General features: G+C 41.9%; 1 long non-coding RNA gene across 2 annotated transcripts in view; it reads left to right on the top strand.

Moving 5' to 3' along the window:
- LOC145715368 (uncharacterized) overlaps window positions 1-16,127 on the top strand; it is a 569,759-nt gene that overhangs the window by 323,715 nt on the left and 229,917 nt on the right. For both annotated transcript variants that reach the window (XR_014137428.1, XR_014137429.1), the window contains one exon: window positions 12,536-12,607. This is a non-coding gene — a long non-coding RNA (uncharacterized LOC145715368). The remainder of the gene's footprint in view (window positions 1-12,535; window positions 12,608-16,127) is intronic.

The following is a 16,127-nucleotide window of genomic DNA, read 5'->3' as shown; positions in this document are numbered from 1 at the left end:
TACCCAGTTTGTCAGAAGTCCAGGTAACAACTGGGACTTGCAGTTGGTATCTGAAGTTAGGGGAGGTGGCAGTCTTGTGGCACTGAGCCCTTACACTGTGGAATCTGACGCTATCTCTGGGTAGATGGGTCAGAATTGAGTTGAATGGGAGGATATACAGCTGGTGTCAGAGAATTGGTTGGTGGTATGGGGACCCCCCCCACACCCCCCGTGTCCACATGCACACACATTGGAATTGACATCAGAATCCTTGTGGGACATCTGGCAAAACTAATGCATAGCAGTGTTCTCCAGTTGTAGTCTAGTGGAGGAAAGGCAGTTGCGTCCCATGTAACTGTGAGAGGAGTATGAGCATTAGAAGACTGTTGAGGAAGGACTGAGACAAGCACTGGTGGGGACCCTGGAGGACTGGCTGTAAGGTTAGGCTTCTGTCTGCCTGCTTTTCCCTAGGGTTCCATCCATGCTTTTTCTTCTTACTCTGTGTCCTCTCTTTGACCAGATTTTGACACTCTCTCCAGTTGCATAGTGGACAGCTTCACAACAGGTCTCTCCAACAGACTGAACTCCAGATGACAACAGCCTCAGCTTTCCCTTCCAAGCTTTCTTTTCTTAGTAATGGGGTCCCATTTACTGTTGCAAAGCCAGGGACCATGAGGGATTCCCTTCTCTCCTCATTGGCCCAAATACCACTTGACTTTGCTTCTCTCCAGTCATTAGCTCTCCACCACACCTCAGCCCAGGCCACCATCCCTTCTCACCAGGATCATGCAGCAGCTTCTTCAGAGGCCTGCTGCTCTGGTTCTCACCCCTTCCAATTTGTTCTTCCAGCTTCAGACAGAGGATTTTCCAAAGAGGCAGGTGTGATTAGGTGTCTTCCTGTTTCCATCCTTCAACAGTGCCTGACCTCAAAGTGTGAACTCTGTGGTCCTTCATGTTGTGGCCTCTACCGAATTCTCTGGTGACAGTGTCCCTTGCCTCTCCCTGTCTGGTTCTATATCAGTGGTTCTTAAAGCGAGGTGCTGGGTGAGCAGCATCAGCATCCCCTAGAGGCTTGTTAGAAACGCAAATTCTAGGGCCCACCCAGGACCTACTGAATCAGAAGCTATGGCCCAGCATCCTGTGTTATAAGAAGGCTTGCTTCCAGGGGATTCTAATTCAACTCAAGTTTAAGAACTGCTGTCAGTATTAAGAACCACTAGTACAGATGCTCATTTGTGTCAAATAGAAAACAAATCAGGACTTAGCAAGGGGAGGCTTTATTCTAAAGGATAATTTCAAGGTAGGGGGAGAAGGGCTGTTGCAGTGGGGAGAAGGTTCTGTCCATAAAATCTGCCAGCATCTCAAGAGTTAAGCAGAAAAGGCCTTTTCTTGTATAGAGAAGAGTGAACAAGGCTAGGAAGAGCTGGGTGTGAGGGACATGGGATGAAGGGCAGGGGCAGGACACGACAATAGATCAGAGGGTGTTTTACCTTGAAGACAGCTATTTTCAGGAGGGGAAGTTTGGAGGGTTGTAATGCCTGAAGTCCCTAAACCTCCCACAAAAGACCACCAGAGTCGTAAGTCAAAGCCAAGCGGCAAGGGTCATTTATTGCAGGTTCGAACCTGGTCCTCTGCACACTCGTCGCCGGTGATGCAAGAGGCCACGATCAGGGTTGGTATAGCGTTTTTATAGACAGAGACAAATAGCACAGGGGAGGTTTCAAATTATGAGGGGCCTGATTAGTTGATTTTAAAGTAAGGACATTTGTTGTTCTCTGATTGGGCGTCCTTTGTCTGTCCTTTGGCGGGAAGGCTTTGTGTGCTACTTGTGGCGGGAGGAAGAAAGGGGGAAGGGGGTAGGTGAGGAATGTGCTAAGCAAGCAGGTTTACAGAAGCGAGAAATGCCGGTTAGTTTATGTACAATCACTCATTCCATTACATATCAGACTACATTTAGGAAGTTTTACAGCCCATTCTACTACACAGTGGGTTACAATCAGGAAAGGTCTCACAATGCTCATAGCAAACAGCAAGCAAAACAGTCTTCTCAGCAATTGTATTTTTTATCAAAGATCTATAATAAGCAGAAAAGAGAACCTAGCTTTAAACTAAGGCAGGGCTGTCATTTGGATTCAAAGCTGTTCCTTTCAGGGTCTGTGTCTGGCCTGGTCTAGGCAAACAAGGAGGTCATCTTGAGTTTTCTCTAAGTTTTATGGAGGAAGTGCTTCTTTGCAGGAGGCTGTTCTGGAAGACAGAAGTGTGGTGGGGGGGATTGCTTCCCTGTTTTCCAGGAGCTCATTCCTGCTGTGTCCATTCTGAATGTAGCCCTTCTCCCTTGTTCTTCCCACTGCCTGGAGCACACCAACTTGGTTCTCTGCACACACACCTTCTCACCAACCTTAAGCAATCGTTGGGTCCTGGTGTCTTCTTAACCAAACCTTCTCTCCTATGCTGGGCTCTACATATGTCATCTGCACTCCGTATCTCCACTCCTAACACAGTGCACCTGCCTGGAGTCCGTGCATACTGAACAAATGAAGGAAAGTAGAGAAGTTTCTTGGAAGGTACGTTAATTTAAGAAGCTCTCTTAGTGCTTGATAATAATCCCTAAAGAACTTTTTTTTTCCTTCTCTGCAGTTAGAAGGCAGTCAGAAGTGTCACAGTCCCCCCTGAGAGCTCTTTGCAACTGCTTCTAAAATGGCTGCCATTTTATTGACCTCAACAGAACTTTCTTTTTCCAAGCTCAGCTGCTTAGTGTTTTGTTTTTTTTTTTTTTACATTTCTATTGTGCTCTTCCGGGTAGGACAGAGGTGTTAACAGCATTCTAATGTGCTACCAGGCTGCAGATAAGAATTTAACAGCCCGTGGGAGGGCCAATTAGAGTCAATTATAATGTAATTGAACTGCCTTGTATTCCTTGTCTGTATAGAACTTCTTTCTGGAAAGAAGATTATGCTTCTCTTTACACCATGATTGGGGCAAATCTCCCCGACACGGATTCACAGGAAATGGTTCTGACTCTAGATCCTGAAGTAGAGATTTTTCATGGAGACTAAAATGTCCTGGAAGATCACAGGGCCAGAGAAGCTCAGCTCAGCTCTGTTATTTGGAAAAGGCAAGGGAAATGCTGACTTTCCTCATTTTTCCCCTTTTCTTTCTTTTTAAGATAAGAGTGCTGCTTAATTCTTACAAAGAATTAGGGCATAGATGAAATAACAGTCAGTCTCTGGGAAGTTAGGACACTCAACCTGTTGAAAAAGGCAGAAAGGAGAAAGCATGAGAGTCACATTCTCTCCAGTTTCTCCACTGTTGGCTGTTGGAAGTGGTGCCACCGTGGGAGGACTGACACTGTCCTTCCCCACCAGCCTTCCTCTGGAAGCAGGCCTTTGGACTATTGGGGAAGGGAGCCACTGGTTCCATGAATTGTCCTTTCTCACTGCACCCAGCCACCATCACATTCCAGCTCTGGGATGTAACCAGTATGGATTTCAAAGGTGCAGGTCCAAGACTGGGTACGTAGTTTCCCTACTGGCAGTGACTTCTTATCAGATCTCCTTCTTTCATTCTCAACTCTTTCTGCTTCTTTCTCCTCTTCCCTGGTGTTATATGCCCTAATAGAATAAAGTAACACACACCTTAGCCTCACCCTCAGCCTTCTGATAAACCTGGGGTAACACTGATTACATTTGTGAAAATGAGAAAAGGAATCAGGTTTTGATTGATTTGCATGTTTTCCCATTTTCTAGGAAACCGTTTAATGGCCTGAGAGCCCAGGTCATGGCGGAGGGCTTCCAAAATGACAGGAAGAAAGTTACATCATGGTCCCAGACGTAATGCTATTTAAATACTCACCAGTTCCCTTGACTAGTGACAAGTCTGCTGCATTCATGTCTTCTAGAATATAAGAGGAAACAGCTTATGTGACAGACTCAGTCTCCCTTTTAAGGACTTTGATTAAATCAGGCTCAACTGATTAATTGAGGCCCATCCTAGAAAACTTCTCTTTAGTCAGAATCAGTTGGCTTGTAAGCTTATTTGTATCTGCAGAATCACTTCACTTTTGCAATATTCTGTTGGCTAGAGTCAAGGTATGGATTCTACCCACACTCAAGGGGAAATTATACGAAGGCAGGGGTACCAGAAGGTGGTTGTCATTGGGGATTATCCTAGGGTCTGTCCCTCATATGAGGCAGTCCAAGGCAGAGGCCTGAAAACAAGATTAGGTCACAGAAGGACACTGGTAAAGATGATATCCCAGTGGGACAAAGGCCTGTCCTTTTCTCTGTTTCCTGGCTTCTAAAAGACCCATGATTTTTGCATGAGTCAATCAGCAGAGAGAGAGAGACTCAGTAATGATGATTATTAATAAAAATTACTCAAAATTTGGATATAATTTGAAAGGCTTGCTTTTTCAGTGTCATACAGAGGCACAGGCCCATCCAGGGGTTAGGCAAATGCATATTCTTTAACCTGCAGTTTGCTACTGATAAGAGGTCCCAGACTCAGTGAAGCTACATGCTGTCTCACAAATATTTTTCAGTAGAAATGCAAATTATTTCCATTCAGTGGAACAGATCACCTCAAAGGTGACGGCTTATCACCCCGTTGGACATTCACCTTTTTTGTGTCCATGCCAGGTAGCCTATCCTAACCCGCCTTTATTAACTGGGGTATTAATACCTATCTTTTCAAATGCTCTTTGGGTTGGTTTTAACACCTTACTGTTTCTCTCAGTAATTAATGACTTGAATAAATCTTCAATGTGTATTCATTTTATATTTGCCTAAGCATTATTCTGTCATCTTTTGAAAACTAAACTTTAACAATAGATGGACTTTTTCATCAGTCAGGCAGCAGAATGGAGTTTATTTAATTCTGACAAATAAAGAAAAGTGAATTTTTTTAGCCCAATATTATGTGGTACAATTCACAGCCCTGGTAATTCTCTCAAATTCTAAGAATAAATAAACTTCCTTGCCATGCTCTTTGGGGAAAGAGAGGGAATAAATCCATCAGTAGCCACCTAACTTTCTGTGCACTCATAGAAACCTGATCTGTGGTCTGCTGATTTGAAAGCACAGTATTTAACTACCAGGTGTGGATGGTGGTGGTAGCAGTGATGAGACACTGGGACCGGAGTCCAAGATCCATTGTGAAGGCAAACTGTATAGGTCAGAGCCTCTGTCACAAAAGCTCTGCTTCGAGGTGTCTTGGATTGGGCACTCATAGATATGATGAATTCCAACAAAACTCTGTGTGGCATAAGATATTTCACATGGAACTTATGGGAAGAAGTGTTGTTTCAGGCTGAGCCCTTCCTAGGCTTCTTAGCACACACTGGTGCCCCACCCTAAAATTTTCTCCATAACTCAGGGTTCAGCTACTACAGGTATTGTTTGTTAAGAGTACTGAGTTGCTCCCAGGCTTCTTTTCAAGAGAATAGGCTCAGTTGAGAGGAGCTGCTTTGCCCAGAAATGCTTGGAGGTTTTGTCCCTTAACCCAGCATGGGGACAGCCCAGAGCCAATGACTGGCTGGTATCAGGGCACAAAACTGGTTCCCCTTGCCTCAGTGGGGGACAGGTAACTCTGGTGCCATTTTTGCTCCAGACTCCTAGTGGTATCAGGCTGAGGCCAGACACCCGCTGACATCACATCCTTCCTTGGCTCCTTCTCTGACCCTATCCTGCATCCCTCTCTAGCTAGCCTTTTTATGTAAGCTTACCTGCACTAAGTCACTTGCACAAGAATCCTCATCTTGGGATCTGCATTCAAGCAACCCAACCTAAAACTTTCTGAGCCTGTTTTCCTACTGTGAGTCATCCCTGAATGTTGCCGAGGTGCCAAAGACTGTGCAGCCTCTCAAATACTCTCCCTGGTAGTGATGCTTCCGTTCCCCACTGAGAATGGGAAATGATGCATTCCACAGAACTGAATTTCTACCTCTTTAATCCCTGAAAATATTTAATCAATAGAGGTTTGTAGAAAATAATTTTGTGACATGAGTAAAATGGGGAATTTCCTGGACTAAAAAGTCAGAGAACCTCACTTTTCAGCCAGGCTCCACATCTGACTTGCTGTGTAGATGATGCAAGGTCATCCACGGGAGGTGCATTTTCATTACTGATAAAGTGGGGGATCATCCAACTGCCCTGATCACTTTGCAGATTACCATTAGGGACCAATGGGTGATAAACGTGAAAGCATTTTAGAAACTGTCAAATGGGTTTATTATTCCAGAGTCTCTTGTGTCCAAGAGAAAATTGCAATCGACTTAAGCAAAAAGGTGACTTGTAAAAGCTCATCTCTCTAGGATGCTCACAGCATGAGGCAGGAGTTAGATTTAGGAGCTCAGTCATCACTGAGCTTTCCTCTAATTTCTTGGCAATTCTTACTTCTTTTTAGCTTTGTTCTAAGAAAGGCTCTCTGCATGTGGAAGAGAGTTGGCTTTAGTGAGCACACCTCCATTCCTACCACCTACCAGGGCTCAGGGCTTCGTTAGAGCTTAAGATCCAGGGGAAAGGGACAGTTTTCTGTATAACTCTGGGAAAAAATCATGGGGAAAACTAAAGAAGCAGGCTTGGGAACATGCCCATCCCTGAACCAGTTGCTGTGGCCTATGGAAGGAAATACACTATTTGTACAGAAATGGGTTTAGGACTTTTTTTCTAAGGGTCATGGAGTTCAGCTCCACCAGAACCATATGGAACAAATAGAAATGCTGTGGAATGTAGAAGTGATAATTTTCCCAAAAAGACAGATAGCAGATTGACAACCATATGTACAGTACAGTATTGTGCAAGTTGGAAGGTATACTAATTATCAAGCAGAATATATTAAACCTTTATTGATATCTCAAGACCATTGATACCTAATTAGTCCTTCTGGCATATTACACGATTGTGATACTTCATATGGTGAGTAGGGTTGTTAATATCTACAGCAAATAGCCCCAGACTCTTAAAATATTGTTGAATACTTTTATCTGTATTTTTAAGGAGTTTTCCTATTTTCTTCTTATCTGTTATTGAAGTTTTAATATACTTGCTTCAAATGTCTCCTCCATCCAATCAATTATGGGTCAGAATTTCAGAAAACCACATTAAAAGAGAACTTTATCTAAAATAAGAGCATGTAAGTTTTGAGAGAGGCTCTCTCCTTTAAGACAAGTCCATGGACATTGTGGTATCTTATTTCCTTGTTTAGAAGCATCCTGTTCTTAGCTGCTGTGAATTGAGACTTCGGTCTTAGGGACCAAAATAGCACTTTCTACCTCAAAATATAGTGAATGTTAAGGAATTTAGATTGGGTATCTAGAGTTTAGGGGTTCTGTTCCGCTGATACGGGATCAGGTAAATTAGACAGGTTTTGAGTTCAGAATGAAAAACTTTGATTATATTTATGGTTATTCTACTTGCTGGTTAATCAGGTTAGTTCAGTATTTATTATTAAAGCACTTTTTTAATGCAAGGCACAAGGATAGATGATACCGATATAATAGGGGCTCTAGCAAATAACTTTTCAGTTGCCTGTTGCTATGTAGCCATTCACCCTAAAACTTAGTGGTTAAAAGCAACAATCGTTTTATCTCCTTGTGATTCTATAATCTGGGCTTGGGTTGGTGGTTCAATTGCTGGTCTCACTCGGAATTTCTCATGAGACCGCATTTGTTTAGAGGTTACATTGGGGCTGCAAGATCCAGAGGACTTCACTCATATATCTGGTTAATGCTCTTCTTCATGGTCTCTCTTTTCACATAGTCTCATGTAGTAGACTAGCTCAAGCTTTACTGCAGCCTGGCAACTGGTTCAAAGAGTGAGTACACCATGAAGCAGGACCATATCTGCTTGCATCATGCTTGCTAATGTCTTGCTGGTCATGGCTAGTCACATGGCCAAGTCCATACTCAATGCTGGAAGAGAATACACAAGAGCGAAAACACCAAGAGGGGAGTTGTGCTGAATGCTATCAAAGTAACAGTCTACCATAATTGCTTGCAAGTCAGTCAGTGAATTTCAAAGTGTATTCTTTGGAATCACTAGAACTCCAAACAACCCTTCGGGGTGAAGTAGGTAAGCCTCACTTTAACAGAATTTTACTCACAAATATTGGACATTAACAGTTAAGATTTCCATTGAGGAAAGTGTTCTGCTGCTAAGAGTATATATATTTTAAAGTCATTGGACTATATAATCTCTTCCAAGTTAAACATTTTATGATTTTATGACTCCAGGAGTTCTTGGGCCACTTAGTTGATCTGTCCTTGGATGATAGCACATATTCTTATCTACTCCACTGGATACCTGCCAAGATGGATACAATAATATCTCCACATCGCTTAGAGGTCTTCAGCAGACACAATGAATGCATCCACTGAATTTCAATTCCCTTTCTGCATCACATCCTGCATAGGAAATACCTCCTCCATTTAGAACACTGATATCTATAATCATGAGTACTTATGAATTTAAAGACAGGTGTTAACATTAAATAAATCAGTAGTGTGAACATATATTCTTTTCAAATGTGCTATCCTGTGTATGTGACAATGGTATTACTGTCCCCCTGTCAGTAACACATGCTTTTATTTCTAAAATTTCACGTTATTTAGCAAATAATGACTACAACATGTATTAATTATTGAACACATATCATATTCCAGGCATCGTGCTAGCACTTTTCATCTCATCCCTTTAATCTTTACAAAACCTTTACAAAATTAGTATTATGATTCCCACTGAATGGACAAAGGATAATGAGGCTTGGTAACTTATCGAAACCTACATAGGTGAGTTAGTGACAGAGCTGGGACAGAGCATGGCCAGAACCTTCAGGCCATGAAACCAGTTCTGCAATCCTCCCATATCTCACTGATTCCTCTTGTGATCAAGGGCCTAATCTAAGATCTAGGGTTTCGGTACACAGAAAACAATGCACTGGTCTGGACAGAGCTAGACTCTTTAGCTATAGCCAACTGCATGGGTTCTCAACCTTGGTTGCTAATTGAAATAAGCCAGGGAGCTTTTAACAAATGCTGATGCCTGGGTCTCGCCTTCTCTATTCCTGATTGAAATGGGTTTTGGTGAAGCCTGGGCGTTGGGCTTTTTAAAAGCTTCCTGGGTAGTTTTCACTATGCAGCCAAGATAGAGAACCACTAACTTAGAGGGACCACCTGCATGTCGGTGTCTCCAGGAGCCACTTGCAGGACCCTGGCTGTTCTAAGTCAATGTGGATGATAGTCTGTGGAATGCTCTTAAAAACAGTCCTTAAAAACTTCTAATCATGTTTCAAAAGCCAAACCCAGTGAACAGAAGGAAATAACCAAGGGAAAGAAAAAACATGCAAATGCTCAGACCAACATTATAGAAACATCCAGGCTCATGATCATTAACTGAGTCTCAGGGTCTCCTGATACATCTCCCCTCCCCCCTCTGCACCACATCCTGCCAGCTGATACCTGAAGAATTCTCACTTCTTAATTCTTAGCCTCTACTGCCTGCCCCAGTCCTTCTTGGGCCTCTCGGCTTTAGAAGAGATGTTCCAATCACACCAGTCTCTGGGGATCCACTCCACTGGCAGGTGATTAGGGAGGAGGGGATGATGCTGGTTTTTCAGGCTCACCCTTTTTTTCTGCTGCTCCGATCAGAGACGAGTTTAGCGAGAGTGTGCGTGGACTGCAGTGCTGGTAGCACCAATGAGGTTCATGTGTAGCTTCTCTTCTCTGAGGGTTAGTTTATTAGGACAAGGGCAATTTACTGTCATCTAGTTAGATTTTAGGGGACATGAAGAAGACCCAGAAAACCCCTGATAAATGGAAAACCACTGCAAGGAAAAATAACATATATATATCAAACATCAGACTCAAATGAATTTAAATCCTACTAAGTTCCACCTTGTTTATTAAAACCTATTGTGACTTTTTAAAAGAATTAAGACAATAGATTAGCGCTCAACGGGGATACTCATTTCATCTCACTAATTAGGAGCTTCCGAGAACTGTGTTTCCCACTGTGTAATTATGTCGGCATCAGCATCATCATCCTTGTCTTAATAGCTAACAGTTATAGAGAACTTTACATTTCCTGGACACTCTTCAAACAATATTAAACAGACACGATCATTTATATATTTTATGCGTCACAACTACCAATGAAAATGAGGACAGTTACTATAACAGTCCCCACTTTTACAGATCAGAAAATGGATTAAATTAATCAGTTTTATTTTAATTAATCAAATTAATGTTTATAAAATGTACAATGGAATGTGTGATTAAAAAATAATCATCTCTATTGTGCATCTTAGGTTGGAAAGATCATCCTGGGTCCCTCAGCTAATAAGTAATAAGCATTTCATTTAAGTCTAAGCTTTTCTAACTTTTTTAAGTTCTTGCATTTAATTAGTCTGGTATACTACCTGTTCTATATACATAGAAACATTAATTGATTTCATTTACTGAATGGTACTCTGTTACTAAGTTGGGGAAGGTGGGGGGGGATATTTGTAATGACCCCAAGGAGTCTAGCTCTGAGGTCTAGGCCCTTAACCTGTCCACATGACCGCTTGTGGAAGGCAAAGATGTTACACTAGTTATCAACAGGTGATTTATGATTTCTTTGTACTTATCACACTCAAGAATCTTAGGACAGAGAAAGATCATTGCTAAGATTTCAAAAAGACCATCTAGAGAAAGTATCTTCTTTAAACATACACATGCAACGTGTAAACCTATGGACGAAGGAGAAGTAATCAATGATGTACACCAAAATGTGGACAGAGGTCATTTGGGGTGGTGGAATTATGGATGGCTGTTATTTCTTCTGTGTGCTGTTTTAAATTTTAAAAAATACTAGTGAAATCTAATATTACATATTTCTATATTATATATTGTTATGTAATATAATGATGATTATTTTATGTAATATATACAGTATGCATTGCTCTTGTTTATTGGAAAATACAAAGGCAGCTTACAAGGGTTTCAGTCTAGTATAAACTTCCCATGTCCTAATTCTAGAAAAGTAAGACATCAAGCTTAGAGAGCTGTAGAAGGAGGAGCTGGACAGGAAAAGAAACTTCTGAATATCTCCCCTCCTTTCTACATGTAGGCCTTTGCAGTTACAGGGATTGGACATTTTAATTACTATTATGATTTAAAGTGATGAGGAATTTTGATGATATAATTGTGACCAGACACGTCATGGCGCTTGCTAAGTGTGTTATACAGGGGCAAGGGAAGAACTACCATAGAACAGATGGGGGTGGGTGGGAACTATATGATAAATTTAAGATATTTTGCCTTGGCGTTAGGTTTAATGAATGTAACCTAACTTTGGTATCTTTTTAAGAGCCTGCAAAAAGGTTTTTCCTTCTTTTCTACAATTTCTTGATATGGGACTAATATTTCATCTGATTTTGGCACTATTTTGAAATAGGCCTTGATGAGACTCAGATTTACTGTTATATATTTAAAAGTGTGATAGGGAGGGTAGAAAAGCCACTCGCCTTTGTTGCCACCAAAAAGGCTCTTCATGTAGAGGGTAATATTTGAACATGGTCTTGAAGGATGAACAGACAGGTAGTATATCAGACTAGTTAAATGCAAGAACTTAAAATAGTTAGAAAAGCTTAGACTTAAATGAAATGCTTATTACTTATTAGCTGAGGGACCCAGGATGATCTTTCCAACCTAAGATGCACAATAGAGATGATTATTTTTTAATCACACATTCCATTGTACATTTTATAAACATTAATTTGATTATGTATAATGACATATAATATTACCGGTTATATATTTACAATAATAATACAGGTGCCTCTCTCAGGATTTAAGAGTATTAAAAGCTATAACTCACAGTAATGTTCCAAGCACAGGGCCCGTCTCTTAGAAAGTGTTCAAGAAGTATCAGCTACCGCCACCACCAGAAATTGGCCCAATTATAAAGTAGGGGAGTGAACAGGCAGAAGGGAGAGCATGTGGAGGTGTGTTTATAACACTCTGATCATGGCACAGAGAATGAGAAAGCCTCTTTGAGATGGTCTGGTAAGTGGAAGTGAAAACCAATTAATGGAAATAGGAATGTCAGAGCTGAGGGCAGAACTTTGGTATCTCAATCTAGGTCTGCACAACCTCTTCCTTGGTTTCATTTGCATTCCTCCATCTCTGGAATGACGCCCCCGACAGCACATTATACAGCTTTCCAGAACAGGTCAGAGACGGCACAGGGAAATGGAACGGCCCTGCCAGCAAGTAATGATGGTCCCCATGCAGCCTTTTACATGGGAATTAATCTTTTATTAAGAGAGAAAATTATGCCCCAATGCTTCGGGGGCTCTTTGCTCACGGTTGCATGTGCCACGGGAAGCACTAGCTCCTCTCCAGGGTCTCAGTCAAGGGCAATCTTCTAATAACAACTCTTTTGGAAGCTGAGACACTCCAGGGGCTAGTATGGATTTTTGTTTTTGTTTTTGTTTTTCTTCTCTGGTCTTGTGTGAATGAGGAATTTGAGCACAAAATATACTGTTGGCAGCTTACGAAATCCCTCTTTCTATGCAGGCTACTGGAAGAAACTCAAAGTTTGGGTGATGCTGTAAAGCAGACGAGCAACCAAGGATTTTGGGACTTGAGGTGTGCTCATGCTCCTTTGAGAAATTGGAGCTGTGTGTGTAGCTCAGGAGAGAAAGGGCACCTTAGCCTTCAGTGGAGATGCTAGGGAAGGAGATGCATTGATCAACGTGTCCAGCATGCATGAGCTGAGGGCCTATTGTGTGCCTGGATTCTGCCCTGGCAGCTCTCATAATCTGGTGGAGGTGAGAAGTCTCCCACATAAGAACCTCAAACAGAGCCAGGGTGTTTCTTGAGCTGAGTGAGAGGCAAGGGCGGGCAGGAAGTGATCTCCAGGGTGTGATGATGGGGCAGGCTGGACGCGCACAGGTCTGCCTGAAAGGCGGGGTGCTGACATGGCATGGAGAGAGGCGTGAGGAGGGTGATCCAGGACAAGGGCGCAGCCTTGACTAGGGTGAGGTAGCAAGACATAGCCCGGTGGGTTTTGTGGCTGCTGAGTATCTCTGTCTAAGGCATGCAGAGCTCACAAGTGGGAACAGGGCTTCTGGCACTCCTGGGGATGCTAACTATAAAATTGGGAAAAATTAGAAGTTGGCTTTAATGCCTTTTTGGAAACTAAATACTGCACACATGTGAAGTCAGGACTGTGTAGGGGTTGAGAGCACTAGGTTAGGAGATTAATAGAGGCTCAATAACCCACACTGTCATTTCTTAGCTGGCTCACCCTGGGCATGTTTCTCTGTACAAAAAGGCTGATAAATAGCTTTCTTGCAGGAGGAGAGAATTCTGTAAGATAGTCCCTGTAAATACATTGTACATTATCTGGGCACATGGTAAATGTGCAATAATTTTGACTACTGTATTATTATTACCTGGCTAGTTCTCCTGACATCCTGAAAGTAAAGTAACAAAATCATAAAAACGTAGCTAATATATAAGCATTAAAAATTTTGTTCCTTCCCTAACTGGTTTCCAGTTTATAAACCATACAGTGAATTTTGTAGAGATTTGGAACCTGGGAAAGGAGAAGCATGGGGTTTTTTTTTTTTTTTTTTTTTTTGTAGAATTTGGAAAGAAAGGGTCCTGTAGGCCCAACAGAGTCACTGTGTTGGGTTCTGAGGCTGAGAACTGTACACAAATGAGGACATCGAGAAAGAATGGATTTTTAGCACGACAGAAGGTAAAACTTCTCAAAATCAGGGCTGTTTCTTAAAAAGGAAGAAAGGGAGATGGGGATAGAAGGAAGGGAAAAGGATAAAGAGGGGTGATGGAAAGGAGAGAAAGAAGGAGGGAAAAGAAAATGGTGAAGGAAGGAAAGAGGAAGGGAGGTGGAAGAGGTAAGAGGAGGGAGGGAATGAGGAAAGAGAGTGGGGTTGGAGGGAGGGAGTAAGGAAGAAAAGAAGGAAGAGAGGAGAGAGAGAGGGAAAGAAAGAAGAGAGGAGGGAAGGAGGCACAGAAGAAAGAAGGAAGAAAGAAAGAGAGGCAGGGAAGGGAGGGAAGAGAGAGGGAAGGAAGGAAGGAAGGAAGGAAGGAAGGAAGGAAGGAAGGAAGGAAGAAGAAAAGCAAGGAGATAAGCAGTCATGGCTTTGCAGGGCAGTGAGATGTGAACAAAGACCCCATCTGCCTCCCTGCTTGAAGTGTCCAAGCTGAGAATAAACACCCATCAGATATTCCCGCATAGATGGCGACTTGAACTAAATGGCCTTTAAAGTTTCTATCAAGGCAATCTTTTTATGAAACTTAGGATTTTAAATAATGTGGCTGCTAGAGAGTTCAGATATGTAAAATGGATCGTCCCTTTGTTGTTTTTGTTTTCTTGCAGTTATTCCTTCAAGTCCCAAAGGGCAAAACGAAAATGTTTTCCAGAGTTGTTATATGCACAATATTTAAGGCATCACGGCTGCATATCCAAGGCTGACAGATACATTCTTTCCTTCTCTTAAGTTCTTATAAACACATGACATTTCTGATCTGATCCCTCTGGAGTCCAGCCCTTGCTGAACATTCACAGTTTCTTTATCAAAAATAGCAACCAAATGAAATTTTTCACTTAGTGCAACTTAGTGCTGCAACATTAGCCATGAACACTTATTTTCTTAGTGGAATAAAAAAAATGCCCCTTGTCCTTGGGAATCTAGACCTTTCTAGCGTGTGTGACTAATGTGATGCCTCTTTTCTACACAGTTTGATTTTTTTTTTTCCATTTAAAAGAGCAGTTTTAATTCCCACTTAGGTTTTAGGTCTTGCATGTCCTATTAATTTGGCTGTAGAAATTTATTATTATTACACTTGGAACACTTGTTACATTATTGCCTTTGATTGAACTTGCATTTGCCAACTTACTCCAGAATTCAAGGACAGCATGTGCTCTTGATGCTCTCAGATGGGTTTATTCAGAGAAGCACAGCTTAGATCTCTGTCTGGACTTGGAGGTGGAACACCTGGCATGTTGAGATTCTGTGGCTGACTATGCGGATTTGGGAATACTTATGAGCACTGACACTTATTGTCATTTTATAGATCTGGGATGGTGTTTTATTTATTCCTGGATCCTTATGGCTAAGGTTTATGTAAGCCACCACCTCCCTGGCTTTGTAGTGGTTCTATATTGTGAGTAGAAAGGCTTTCCATAGGCATGGTCTATTCTGTTATCAATCAGCACATCTCACAAGTGTTTCTTTTCTTTTTTTTCTTTAAAAATATTATATAGTGGAAAATAATAAATGTTGTAGAACTTTATTTAGAGATATTTGTTCATGTAGAAAAAAACCCAAAACACATCACAGAAGAACTTTTCTGCACAAAAGGAACGCATGCCTGAGTTTGCTCCTGAGTTATGAAAATTGATGAGGTGAAGAATTTCCACTAGATTTTTATTTAAGGGAAATACAAGGTGGCTAATTTCAAACAAATAAAAAAGAATGTTGTTGCTTTATGAACCTTGCAAATGGGCAAATGACCTTTAATATGAGGAATGACTTTGCCATGCTAGTTTAAAGGCAGAACCAAAAGCGTTGCTGGACCTTTCTGGAAGAACATGTTGCAGGTGTGGCAGGATTTTGAGGAGGTGGCAAATCAGCCAGGTACTCATTCCATAAAACGAGGGTTGAGGTTTCATCAGAGCAGAATTTTATAGGAGAAGGCTGCAGACATCCCCAAGTCGGGTTGCTTTATTTTTAGAGAAAAAGAAATGGAGTCCCAGACAGGGGTAAAGCTTGTGAAGCTCATTGGCAGAGCATGACCTAGAACCTTGGCCTCCTGAGCTTTGGGTTAGCAACCAACCCGCCCACCATATGTAGGAGAAATTCCCTCAGATGTGCCCAGGACCCCACAGGCTCAATCAACCTGAGTCAGCTGGGCGGTCTCCCTGAACCTTGGGAGAGGGCAACTTGGTACCACATTTGAGGGCTGATATTTGCTTTTGGAGGAATGCTGCTTAGTCTTGACTTAACTCAGGCTGGAGGACCACACTGGATGAGTTCTAGGGCGCTGTCTCTCTGATCCTGATGCTGTGAAGGTTGTGCATACAGTTGGTGCTAAATGCATATTTGTTGGATGACTGCATGCTTGCTAATCTTGCTAC

This window comes from Panthera onca, chromosome A3 (genome assembly GCF_046562875.1).
Source record: "Panthera onca isolate mPanOnc1 chromosome A3, mPanOnc1 haplotype 2, whole genome shotgun sequence".
Lineage (NCBI taxonomy): Eukaryota > Metazoa > Chordata > Mammalia > Carnivora > Felidae > Panthera > Panthera onca.
This window is presented reverse-complemented; position numbering and strand designations above follow the sequence as displayed.